The sequence below is a fragment of the Oncorhynchus gorbuscha genome, unplaced genomic scaffold (genome assembly GCF_021184085.1).
Source record: "Oncorhynchus gorbuscha isolate QuinsamMale2020 ecotype Even-year unplaced genomic scaffold, OgorEven_v1.0 Un_scaffold_1171, whole genome shotgun sequence".
Classification (NCBI taxonomy): Eukaryota; Metazoa; Chordata; class Actinopteri; order Salmoniformes; family Salmonidae; genus Oncorhynchus; species Oncorhynchus gorbuscha.
In genome coordinates, this window is record NW_025746031.1 from 39,061 (window position 1) to 50,906 (window position 11,846).

The 11,846-nt window shown below is 41.5% G+C and overlaps 1 pseudogene; it reads right to left on the minus strand.

The window, feature by feature from the left end:
• LOC124021695 overlaps window positions 1-10,633 on the minus strand; it is a 29,109-nt pseudogene extending 18,476 nt beyond the window's left edge.
• Between the last annotated feature and the right edge of the window lie 1,213 nt (window positions 10,634-11,846).

Below are 11,846 nucleotides of genomic sequence, written 5' to 3' on the forward strand. Positions count from 1 at the left end.
GTTCTTATGTAATCAACAGCCCAGACTGGGTCAGGTCCTATTAGAACAGGTTCTTATGTAATCAACAGCCCAGACTGGGTCAGGTCCTATTAGAACAGGTTCTTATGTAATCAACAGCCCAGACTGGGTCAGGTCCTATTAGAACAGGTTCTTATGTAATCAACAGCCCAGACTGGGTCAGGTCCTATTAGAACAGGTTCTTATGTAATCAACAGCCCAGACTGGGTCAGGTCCTATTAGAACAGGTTCTTATGTAATCAACAGAACTGGCTCAGGTTATTAGAACAGGTTATATATATAATATATAATAATAATAATATATAATTTCAACTTTTAGCCCAGACTGGTGCATACAGTATGAACCCAATCTTATGTAATCAACAGTCCAGACTGGGTCAGGTCCTATTAGAACAGGTTCTTATGTAATCAACAGCCCAGACTGGGTCAGGTCCTATTAGAACAAGTTCTTATGTAATCAACAGCCCAGACTGGCTCAGGTCCTATTAGAACAGGTTATATATATAATATATAATAATAATATATGCCATTTAGCAGACGCTTTTATCCAAAGCGACTTACAGTCATGTGTGCATACATTCTACGTATGAACCCAATCTTATGTAATCAACAGTCCAGACTGGGTCAGGTCCTATTAGAACAGGTTCTTATGTCATCAACAGCCCAGACTGGGTCAGGTCCTATTAGAACAGGTTCTTATGTAATCAACAGTCCAGACTGGGTCAGGTCCTATTAGAACAGGTTCTTATGTCATCAACAGCCCAGACTGGGTCAGTTCCTATTAGAACAGGTTCTTATGTAATCAACAGCCCAGACTGGGTCAGGTCCTATTAGAACAGGTTCTTATGTAATCAACAGCCCAGACTGGGTCAGGTCCTATTAGAACAGGTTCTTATGTAATCAACAGCCCAGACTCGGTCAGGTCCTATTAGAACAGGTTCTTATGTAATCAACAGCCCAGACTGGCTCAGGTCCTATTAGAACAGGTTCTTATGTAATCAACAGCCCAGACTGGGTCAGTTCCTATTAGAACAGGTTCTTATGTAATCAACAGCCCAGACTGGGTCAGGTCCTATTAGAACAGGTTCTTATGTAAATCAACAGCCCAGACTGGGTCAGTTCCTATTAGAACAGGTTCTTATGTAATCAACAGCCCAGACTCGGTCAGTTCCTATTAGAACAGGTTCTTATGTAATCAACAGTCCAGACTGGGTCAGGTCCTATTAGAACAGGTTCTTATGTAATCAACAGCCCAGACTGGGTCAGTTCCTATTAGAACAGGTTCTTATGTAATCAACAGCCCAGACTGGGTCAGTTCCTATTAGAACAGGTTCTTATGTAATCAACAGCCCAGACTGGGTCAGGTCCTATTAGAACAGGTTCTTATGTAATCAACAGCCCAGACTGGGTCAGGTCCTATTAGAACAGGTTCTTATGTAATCAACAGCCCAGACTGGGTCAGTTCTTATTAGAACAGGTTAATATGTAATCAACAGCCCAGACTGGGTCAGTTCCTATTAGAACAGGTTAATATGTAATCAACAGCCCAGACTGGGTCAGTTCCTATTAGAACAGGTTCTTATGTAATCAACAGCCCAGACTGGGTCAGTTCCTATTAGAACAGGTTCTTATGTAATCAACAGCCCAGACTGGGTCAGGTCCTATTAGAACAGGTTCTTATGTAATCAACAGCCCAGACTGGGTCAGTTCTTATTAGAACAGGTTAATATGTAATCAACAGCCCAGACTGGGTCAGTTCCTATTAGAACAGGTTAATATGTAATCAACAGCCCAGACTGGGTCAGTTCCTATTAGGGCAGGTTCTTATGTAATCAACAGCCCAGACTGGGTCAGTTCCTATTAGAACCTGGTTATTACGTAATCAACAGCCCAGACTGGGTCAGGTCCTATTAGAACAGGTTAATATGTAATCAACAGCCCAGACTGGGTCAGTTCCTATTAGAACAGGTTAATATGTAATCAGCAGCCCAGACTGGGTCAGTTCCTATTAGAACAGGTTAATATGTAATCAACAGCCCAGACTGGGTCAGTTCCTATTAGAACAGGTATTTTCAACATCCATGGACGTCAGCCGGTGCCCACTGGGTTAGTCCAGCCTTCTTGGTCCAGTTATAGGTTTTATCTGTGCCCAGAGAATATCTTGTCTGAACCTGTGAACATTTGGCACAATATATCCTCCAGTACCTCTGTTGTATTTAACCCTACCTAGAGTTTTTAAAGCCAACTCATTCTTCCTGCAAATAATTACTATCTATGCTAATAATTACTATCTATGCTAGAAATATGACTGTAACTATCTAAATGCATATATTATTATTATATATTATTAATTATGATATTCATACCCCAGAGTATTTCATTTATACTTTCTGTAACAGGAAACATTGGCCCCAGTATCCATCCAGTACCTCCAGACCCTCTGTCCTTAGAGCAGAGTTTCAGCAGACTGTTGACGGTCTCAGTGAGCTGCTGTTGTTGGCTAAGCAGGATACTGTTGTTGCCAGTGGCCTGGTCCAGATGGGTCTGCAGCTCTGTGATCACACTGCTCTGTCTGGCTACCAGCTGCTGCAGGCTGGACCTCTCCTCCTGGAAGGTGACCAGCTCCTCATGGTGCCCAGACTCCAGCTCCTGCATCTTCTGCTCTAAGAGCCTGATCAATACAAGTGATTTGAAAATCAGTTGATCAGTCGATCAGTCAGTCAGCCAATAAATCAAGACAGAACTTTTCATGGGAAGAAAATCATTCATGTTGATTTGACCTGTTCTTGTCGTGCAGCTTGCTGATCTCTGTAGATTGGTGGAGGAGCTGGGTCTCCAGTTTGTTGGTGGACAGAGAGTTCTCCAGGAGCTGAATCTCCAGCCTGGAGGTCTGATTCAACACCTGTCCATCAGGAAGCTGTTAATATCATTCATATTCACCCAGTCAAGTGTATGGAGTGTATCTATATAGGCTAAAAGTGGCACCATGTATTTTAATGTACTTCATAGGCCTATTCATCCAATCTAATTAGGATAATTGCTGAGTAGGCTACATGATTAATAGTAAGTGTTACTGATATAACATGCACTTGAATGTTCTTTGGAGAGGGATATTTGTATATGATTCATACTGCACCTGGATCTCTACGTCTGTCAGCTTCCGTGTGTGCTGGGCAGTCTGGGTCAGGAGGTTGGTGCCTAGATTCAAGATGGCAACTGTGTGATTGTGGACAGCACTCTGCTGCAGCTGAGCCATCTCCACATTCAGACTGTCCTTCACATATCTCTCAATCTGACACACAAACACAGAGGAGGTATGAAGGGATGTTTAGGGCTTTACCTCTCTCGCCAGAATCCGGGTGTTCTGCACACTCACATTTCATGTCCTAGGAACGTTCTCCAACTGGCTTAACATTGAACATGTTCTCACATAGTTCAGAGAACGTTATGAAACAACTTCCTTCTGGGGGAATTTCAGCACTTCAGCATAACGTTTCCCACACGTTTCCTCTTGGTTCTATTTAAAGTCATGTTCTCAAATTGTTCCAAGAACTTGAAGAAAACTTTCCATAAAAAAACACAAGAAAACTTTCCATAAAAAACACAAGAAAACTTTCCATAAAAAACACAAGAAAACTTTCCATAAAAAACACAAGAAAACTTTTGTAATGTTCAGAGAATGTTCTAAAAATGTTATTTAAAAACATACACCCCGTTCTCAGAACATTAAGAAAGCGTTCCCATAAAAGCGTTCCATTCTCAGCATCAACAAAACTCTATCCTCTGTCTTGTTAAGTGTTCGATCTTAATGAGTGTTTGTTTCCTTTTAAAATGGGGTCTGTTTGAATAGACAAAAAGAACAACTGTGAATGCGTTGTTATTAGTCCCGTCTAGCTCCATACTGGTGGCGCAGTGGACTAATTCCATGGATAGACGACAGAAGATGATGCCATGTCACAATAAAGAAGAAATGTGTTTGGATGATTAATGCCAACAAATTTATAGGATTAGTGTCCGATAGATGAGTTGTCTGACAACGTCATGAAAATGTGCTTTGTTATGATTCTGAAACATCAGATAGTGAGCAACAATGACAAAGAATCTGCCATGTGGGCAATCGTAGATTTATCTTGTTCTTGAAACCATGTTGTGTTTTGACTGATTTCATGTCAATACTTATATGGCTAAAATTCGATAGCTAGCTAACCAACAACTGTAATAATGTAATTGTGCTCGTTGTGAAAATGTATTTATGTTTTCAATAAACATTTGAAGACAAATTATAGTTTACATGTTGTCAACAATCTAAGCCAACCCTGTCTGTTTTACCCCATATTTGTACACACATTGGTTTTGTTGCTAAACAACCAACTGGTTTATCTGTGCTTGCAGTTCAAAAAGGTAAACCCCAAATAAGCTAGTAGTGTTATTAAAAGCCTTACTGAAAAATGGTGAATGTTTTAAGGAAGTTATTAAAAAACCTCAAAATAACCTATAATATCCATTTCCAGAACCTCTCTGCAACCTAAAAATAAAAGTTCCCAGAACAGAGACAAAATCTTCTGTTCTCAGAACGTTTGAAAACGTTGTTTTACCAGTCAGGAAACGTATGGCTTCGTTCCCACAACCAATGTGAAACCAAAAACATACGTTCCCACAACTTCCAAGGAACCAACCATAAATAACCTAATTATATCCAGGGAAGAAAAAATATTGGATATGTTTTGGATATGGTCCTGTCTAAGGATTTCCTTGGCCCTGGTCAGCTACTTAGTGAGGGATCTTTCAGGGTTGTTGAGTTCAGTCATTTCCTTCTAGTCAACCAGGAGAGATCAGTCATGGGACTGCATCTGTATGTTTTCTGCCACAGATGTATCATGTGGACAGGGCTCAGCTGCCAATGACATTATCTATCTGAAGTTCACTGTCCTGATGATGATTACAATGAGGAGAGGTCTTTCCCAGCAATGTGCTTTGTGATAGCTCAGGGTCATTCAGTGATTCATTGAAGTTTAGAGTTTTCCTGTTACCCCGGCTTTCACGCCATGGCCTTTTCAGTTCATGTGAATCACTTTAGCATTGGACAGCTTTTTAAACTATGTATTTTCAAAAATGTACATTTTGGAAATTACAGTTAAGTAGTCACAATAATCGTATATGAAATATTTACATTGCAAAGTTAGAATTTCATGTCTCACTTTATCCCTGACTTAACGTAACAGATCAGATTTTTAAGATTTTCAACTTAAGAATGTCTACTTTGTGGCTAGATTTCCTCTGCACAGACAGAGGAAAGGCCTGGTCTCTATGACACTTACTGAAAGATTCCTTCTGCACAGACAGAGGAAAGGCCTGGTCTCTATGACACTTACTGAAAGATTCCTTCTGCACAGACAGAGGAAAGGCCTGGTCTCTATGACACTTACTGAAAGATTCCTCTGCACAGACAGAGGAAAGGCCTGGTCTTTATGACACTTACTGAAAGATTCCTTCTGCACAGACAGAGGAAAGGCCTGGTCTCTATGACACTTACTGAAAGATTCCTTCTGCACAGACAGAGGAAAGGCCTGGTCTCTATGACACTTACTGAAAGATTCCTTCTGCACAGACAGAGGAAAGGCCTGGTCTCTATGACACTTACTGAAAGATTCCTTCTGCACAGACAGAAAGGCCTGGTCTCTATGACACTTACTGAAAGATTCCTTCTGCACAGACAGAGGAAAGGCCTGGTCTCTATGACACTTACTGAAAGATTCCTTCTGCACAGACAGAGGAAAGGCCTGGTCTCTATGACACTTACTGAAAGATTCCCTCTGCACAGACAGAGGAAAGGCCTGGTCTCTATGACACTTACTGAAAGATTCCTTCTGCACAGACAGAGGAAAGGCCTGGTCTCTATGACACTTACTGAAAGATTCCTTCTGCACAGACAGAAAGGCCTGCTCTATGACACTTACTGAAAGATTCCTTCTGCACAGACAGAAAGGCCTGGTCTCTATGACACATTACTGAAAGATTCCTTCTGCACAGACAGAGGAAAGCCTGCACAGACAGAGGGAAATGCCAATGTTAATGCAGAGACAGAGGAAAGGTCTAGTCTCTATGACACTTACTGAAAGATTCCTTCAGCACAGACAGAGGAAAGGTCTGTCTCTATGACACTTACTGAAAGATTCCCTCTGCACAGACAGAGGAAACATTAGGGGTCTCTATGACACTTACTGAAAGATTCCCAGTAACAGCACAGACAGAGGAAACCTACTCATTCTAGGTTTGACACTTTTTGAAAGATTTTCTGCATCAGACAGATAAAAAATAGAATCTATGACACTAACTGAAAGATTCCTTCTAAACAAACAAAATATTTTATATTTAAGATTCTTCAAAGTAACACCAACTGAAAGTGCAGTGTCAGACTTTTATCTCTGCTGCTATGTGGTCAACCAGCTTCATGAAGGAATTGAATAGTCGGCTAATGGAATCATTCAGGCTGCTTTTCCTGTACCACACTATAGCATTCATTTAATCAAAGAAGGAAAACACATTACCTCATTAGTAACACACTATAGCATGCCATTTAATCAAAAAGGAAAACACATTACCTCAGTAACACACTATAGCATTCATTTAATCAAACTGGAAAACACATTAAGTAAACACTATAGCATTCATTTAATCAGGGGGAAAAACACATTACCTCAGGGCACCTATTAAATTCATTTAATCAAACGTTTGGAAACACACATTACCTCATTCAACTATTTTTCATTTAATCAAACTATTTTCTACATCAAAACTATGAAATAACACAAATAGAATCTTCATTTAATCAAAAAAACGTGTTAAACAAATCAAATATATTTTATATTTAATCAAAGTAAAAACACATTACCTTGATGATGCTTTGCACACTCTAGCATTCATTTAACCAAAGAGGAATGTTTTACCAACAGTCTTGAAGGAGTTCATTTAATCAAAGAGGAAAACACATTACCTAAGAACCACACTATAGCGTTCATTTAATCAAAGAGGAAAACACATTACCTCAGTACCACACTATAGCGTTCATTTAATCAAAGAGGAAAGACACATTACCTCAGTACCACACTATAGCGTTCATTTAATCAAAGAGGAAAAAACATTACCTCAGAACCACACTATAGCGTTAATTTAATCAAAGAGGAAAAAACACATTACCTCAGTACCACACTATAGCGTTCATTTAATCAAAGGGAAAAACACATTACCTCAGTACCACACTATAGCGTTTGTTTATTTAATCAAAGAGGAAAACCCATTACCTCAGTACCACACTATAGCATTCATTTAATCAAAGGGAAAACACATTACCTAAGAACCACACTATAGCGTTCATTTAATCAAAGAGGAAAACACATTACCTCAGTACCACACTATAGCGTTCATTTAATCAAAGAGGACCTCAGTACCACACTATAGCGTTCATTTAATCAAAGAGGAAAACACATTACCTAAGAACCACACTATAGCGTTAATTTAATCAAAGAGGAAAACACATTACCTCAGTACCACACTATAGCGTTCATTTAATCAAAGGGAAAAACCCATTACCTCAGTACCACACTATAGCGTTTGTTTAATCAATCAAAGAGGAAAACCCATTACCTCAATACCACACTATAGCGTTTATTTAATCAAAGAGGAAAACACATGACCTCAGTACCACACTATAGCGTTTGTTTAATCAATCAAAGAGGAAAACCCATTACCTCAATACCACACTATAGCGTTTATTTAATCAAAGAGGAAAACACATGACCTCAGTACCACACTATAGCGTTCATTTAATCAAAGAGGAAAGCACATGACCTCAGTACCACACTATAGCGTTCATTTAATCAAAGAATGGCCATGGAGAGGAACTCCTGAATCTATGAAGACAGTGAAACTGATATCCCACAAATACACTGAGGTTGAAGTTCTCTGAAAAGCATGGCCCCACATAAAAACTATATTATTGTTGCTTTCTGAACTGTCGACTGTTCTCCTGGTCATTTTCAGATGCACATATCAAAAACATTTGATGGTGCAGTGAGATGAAGAATAGGTTGTCATTTTATATTCACTGCATGTATTCAGGGTTCCAAGTGCTCACCCTTAAGCATAGCCTGTATTACATTATACCAAATGCAATTACCAAACTCAGCACTGGTAATACTGAAGTGGCAGTCTGTTACTACTGAAGTGGCCTTGTTCTCCCTGACAGAATCATCTCTGGTTTTCCTTGGAATGTGAATGCTGCTGGCCTAGGTCCCGGTGGGTCAGGGAACACATAGACAGACAGAGACAGACAGACAGACAGACAGAGACAGAGACAGAGACAGAGACAGACAGACAGACAGACAGACAGACAGACAGACAGACAGACAGACAGACAGACAGACAGACAGACAGACAGACAGACAGACAGACAGACAGACAGACAGACAGACAGACAGACAGACAGACAGACAGACAGACAGACAGACAGACAGACAGACAGACAGACAGACAGACAGACAGACAGACAGACAGACAGACAGACAGACAGACAGACAGACAGACAGACAGACAGACAGACAGACAGACAGACAGACAGACAGACAGACAGACAGACAGACAGACCACTGCCTAACGCTGAGCCCATTCCTTGAAATTGACTCCCCAGCCCTGGATTGGGCCAATGTGACATAGTGTGAGAGGGTTCAGACAGACAACACAGTGTTTTCTTAAGGACAGCCAGGCCAGCCGGACACACTCAGAACATCACAACCCAGTGACCAAGAGCCACAGCCTGTCTGTCACATTTTACCACGGCCCAGTCAAACAAGTCCCTGTCATCAATCTCTCATCCCTGGGGCTGCAACATAGTCCCTGGGTCCACACACACTGGAACAACAGTCCTTTTGAAATGACAGTGTTTTTCATTAATAATGCGGGATATGGTGCATTCCTCACTTATGGGGTAAGAGAGAGATTTATTAGTATCCTTGAGGTTTCTGTTTCTGTTGGGTTGGTGCTCATGTCATTTAGAGCTGTTCTGTGTAATGGAATAATCCAAACAACAGATCTCCCCAAATATACAGTATCTATTGTATACTGTACTATAGGGAGTCAAATGTAGATAGGCTGTAAAGCAATGATGAATTGTACTGGGATATCTTATATCTTATTGCTCTTGAGTAAACAGAGACAGAGGAAAGAGATGGATCCAGGTGGGACCGAGCCAAATGTTGTCCTATAATAATAATATTCATTATGGCAGGACACATTTGGCTCGGCCCAAATAGTTCATGGGGTTGAAACACACTCAATGCTGATAATGTGCACTTAAAGATGCACTGTGCAGAAATCGTTCACCCATTTCCTGGTTGCTAAAATTCTAATTGTTTGCCGATCTACCACTTCTTAGACTTGCTTTCAACAACAATGACATATCTATAACTCACATTTCTATGTGAATTTGGTCAGATCGCTCAAAAAGTTAGATATTTAATACAGTATAAAACACTACAGATAGATTTTAAAGTGATGAAATGCAGTATACTTTCTAGCTTTGGGCAGATGTTCCACCTCTATATAAGTTTGATAACAACAATGGCTAATGTGTTATAAATGCAATAGCACATAGTTCAATCGGATAAAAAGCTGATCATTTTGACCTGTACAGCCATGGGACATGGCATGCATTTCCTTCTAGAGTATAAATATCTGATAAAGCTCTGTTTAGACTGAAATGTCAGGCTTTAATCTTTATATCAACTATACTGTATGCTTGGAGAACATGCTCTTACTTTGTGAAGCCACTGTGTGTAGTTGTCCATGACGTTCTCCAGGTGTTGGATCCTCTGGTTCCCCAGAGCTGGGGCCAGTCCTGGGAGCTTGGGCTTTTTCAGGGGGGCATCTCCCTGTAGAGTGTTCCCCTGGTACTGGCCCTGTCTCTGGCTGGTGCTGGAGCTGCCGACCCCCTCCGCCTCCGTCAAGCACGGCCTGTTCCCCCCAGCGTTATCTGGTAGCAGGAAGGTATATGTGCAGGATCCGTGCTGGATAGAGTTGTACAGGCGAGCGTTAGTGTTGGCGCTCATGGACCCGCTGCCAGCTATGTCCCCTGGGCCCCTGGGCAGCTCTTCCAGAGACACAGACACATAGCCCGTCAGTAGCAGCAGAAGGGCAGCCAGAACCAGCCAGATCATGTGGCAGCTGGGCGGGCAGGGCAGGAAGTACCACGGCATGGCAGCAGGAAACACAGGCTAACGGTCCTCTTTTATGGCTTCTGTCTGTCTTCTGTCTGTCTTCACAGCATGTCTTCCAGTCCTGTCGTCAATCAGACGGTTGGGAGGTAGACCGTCGATCCAGAAAGATGGCCGCTTCCCATCAGTAGGAATGGATGAGTAGTCCTCTCAAGTGTCAGTGTGGAACTCATCCCAATTCACCACCAGTTGTCTTGTTAGTTGTTGTTGCTGGTCCAGATCCAGGACAGGGATCCACACTACACAGTTGTGTGATGTAGACTACATTGTCAGTCAGTGGAGTGATCTGTGTTGTATCCTCCTCCTCATGGCTGGCTGTATGTAGTGCTGTTCCTCATGTCTGCCTGTCTGCATGTGAGTTTAGAGTGCTTTAATGGGGGGGGACACTGGAACGTCCAACTCTGGGCAGGCTCTGTGCCTCCCATACTGAGGGACTGATCGAATGGAATGTGAGAGAGAGAGAGTATGGGGTTGTGTGTGTTTGAGAGAGAGCGAGAGAGAGAGGTATGAGATTCAGTTCTATTAATATAGTCCTGATTTGAAAACCCTTCCACAACACAGGCTTGAATGAATGCCTGGTCCATATATAATGACCCCACAGTCTGTAATTCAGACAGATATCTACCGAGAGCAGGAGATGGGCTCTCAGACACTCTTTATGTACAGTGTCTTCATTTCATCTTCATTTAATCATGCAATCATATCCAGCTCTCCCTCATAGGAATGTAAACATCTCCCATATTGAAAATAAAACGTTGTTTCAATGTATGGAAGGAGGATGGTTTTCTGGGGAAATGAGGGCCAACTCTGAGGGCACGCTCTGCCATCTTTAAAAGAACAAACCGTTTTCGGTTTTCAGTTACCCTGATTTGGTAAAACAAGCTTTTTTCTATTTTTTTGTTAGACAGTACCGGGAAATTACATTGACATCCAGAAAGTCGATTTAGACATGACATGAACAAAATGGAGACCCCAATAGAATCATGTCACTGAGCAGACACATTTTGTAGCCTACCATTGTTTACTATGGCATGCCAGATTACATATTTACTTGTGAAAAACACAAACAAAAATGTGTTTGAACATGAAAAAGAATGTGTGTGTTTCCCTAGACCCCTGCTAGACTTCAGGATTGAAGAGGAGGTGTAGGAATCAAACTAAAGACCCCTGCTAGACTTCAGGACTGAAGAGGAGGTGTAGGAATCAAACTAAAGACCCCTGCTAGACTTCAGGACTGAAGAGGAGGTGTAGGAATCAAACTAAAGACCCCTGCTAGACTTCAGGACTGAAGAGGAGGTGTAGGAATCAAACTAAAGACCCCTGCTAGACTTCAGGACTGAAGAGGAGGTGTAGGAATCAAACTAAAGACCCTGCTAGACTTCAGGACTGAAGAGGAGGTGTAGGAATCAAACTAAAGACCCTGCTAGACTTCAGGACTGAAGAGGAGGTGTAGGAATCAAACTAAAGACCCCTGCTAGACTTCAGGACTGAAGAGGAGGTGTAGGAATCAAACTAAAGACCCTGCTAGACTTCAGGACTGAAGAGGAGGTGTAGGAATCA